General features: G+C 56.0%; 1 protein-coding gene across 1 annotated transcript in view; it reads right to left on the bottom strand.

Moving 5' to 3' along the window:
• The window catches only part of STARD7 (StAR related lipid transfer domain containing 7), a 10,318-nt gene extending 8,872 nt beyond the window's left edge, over positions 1–1,446 (bottom strand). Inside the window, exon 1 of the mRNA XM_035891129.1 lies at positions 1,238–1,446. The gene's annotated coding sequence lies outside the window, so the exon portion shown is untranslated. The remainder of the gene's footprint in view (positions 1–1,237) is intronic.
• Positions 1,447–1,931: the final 485 nt, after the last annotated feature.

The raw sequence follows: 1,931 nt of genomic DNA, 5'->3' as shown, positions 1-1,931 counted from the left end.
ACTGAGCCCCGTGTTTTAGCCGGTGGCCGAAGGACAGGCAGACGCCGACAGCCACCTGAGCCGCTTCCCTGGCCAGAGTCCAGCCCCGGCCTCGCTTAACCGGGGCAGCCGTGTCGGTGTTTCTGTGCTGGGCGGGATGCCACCGCAGGGGAGGGCAGGGCAGGCTGGAGATGACAGCAACGGCAGGCAGAGCTCTCCTTTGCCATTTTTAACCCCCCTGACAGCTATAAACCACCATGCCAGAAGGTTCCCCACCAAGAAAAAAAAAAAAAAAGCCTCCCCCAAAGTTAAATGAGAGGGGGGACAGAGGAGGAGAGCTGGGAGGGGAAGAGAAAGACGATACCGAAGCAGGGAGCTATTTTAAACCCCGGGAGGAGACACAGCTCCCTGGCTCACCTAACTGGGAGGCGAGAGCTAAGTGGGAAGAGTTTCACCGCATGGTTTTATCCAATTAATTTCCTCCTGCTGTCATTTTGAGCCCGTGTGCAGTGTACTCCCCCCCCAACATATCAGCTGTCGAAGAGAGGAGAGCAAAGCTCTCCTGCCAAGAGCCCCCGCGACTCCAACTCGTTCTAACAAGCAGCAAAGACTTTGCCGAGGGCTTTCTCGCTCCCGGAACAAGACTGAAGCCTAAAGAGCCATGATGGAGAATAAATGATTAAAGGAAGAATAAGAAAGTAAGTAATAACGAGGAATAATAAAAGTGAGCTCTGCCTTGCCTGGTAAAGCGCACTGGAAGAGGATTGGGTTTGAGGAGTCCTTAAATTAAGGCAAGGAGGCTCAAGCATGCAAGGAGTAACCTTGAACAAGAAAAGACCCACTCCACTTTTAATCCCAGCCCTAAGCCAAGCCCTGCTGAGCTCGCTGGAAAACATCAGGCAGGGTTTATCCTCGAGACTGGGACCCGAAAGGCTGCGCGATGCAGAGGGGCAGCTCCTCATTAAGGAATAAACCCAAGATTTGCTCATTTTTCCAGCATCAGCCGCGCGTGAGGGCTGGGGATCTCTCTAAAATGGTTGAAGGTGTCACAAATCGGGGAGCGAGGGTTGTTCCTCATTAGCTCTAAGATTTAATTAAGCCTTAGATAAGTGACTTAAACAAATACCGGGTATTTAACGCCCACAGGACAGCCTGGACAAGGCACCCGGACGCAGAATATAAGAGAGGGGAAACCCGGTGATGCCCCATTGCACCCCAAGCTTCTCATTAAGTTTTAATTACCTCTCTCCTGACTCACCCCCACTTTGCTGCACGCTATGCCGGGTAATTATGCCTAAACAAAGCCGCACGCTTCCCCAGCCATCTCCAAAAGGAACTGGAAAGGTTGGAGGCTGCTTCTGTTGTCACCCCACCAGATCAGGGGGCACCGTGTGTCCCACACCACCACGTCAGTGCTGTCCCCCCACTGCAAATGCCCCACGCAGCAGCATGACGGGGGGGCACCCCATTCTGCAGCACCCCCAGGGTGGGGGGCATAGAGGGCTACCCTGAACCCATGGCCGAGAAGGTTTGGGTGCTGGAGGATGCAGTCCCAGAGCCCGAGGTGAGGGGAGGACACCAAGACAAGAATTGGGGTGGGTAGGGGGACACCCTGAGGCCCCAGTGAATTTGCAAGGGGTGCACCGTGCAGGGACAGCATTTAGGGAACGGTGCATGCCCTCCCCTCACCAGCACCCCAGAAAAAGGGGCAGGGGCACCCTCCCAGGAGAGCACCTGAGGGAGGATTGGGGGAGCACCCTGGGGAGGGGGCAGGGGACTTGAGGGGTGCACCCCCAGGTCAACCTACAGGGCAGAACCCGCAGGGGGGTGGCAACCCCGGGGCCGGGAAAGTCTGTGAGGGCACTCACCTCCCAGCCAAGAAAATTTTGGGGGGTGGCCCCAAGGATTTAGGAGGGGAGCCTCGAGCTTTAGAAAATGGGGGTGCGTCCCTC

This window comes from Egretta garzetta, unplaced genomic scaffold (genome assembly GCF_000687185.1).
Source record: "Egretta garzetta isolate BGI_Z169 unplaced genomic scaffold, ASM68718v1 scaffold643, whole genome shotgun sequence".
NCBI classification, from domain to species: domain Eukaryota; kingdom Metazoa; phylum Chordata; class Aves; order Pelecaniformes; family Ardeidae; genus Egretta; species Egretta garzetta.
The sequence above is the reverse complement of the archived record's forward strand: the minus strand, read 5'-3'. Positions and strand labels throughout refer to the sequence as shown.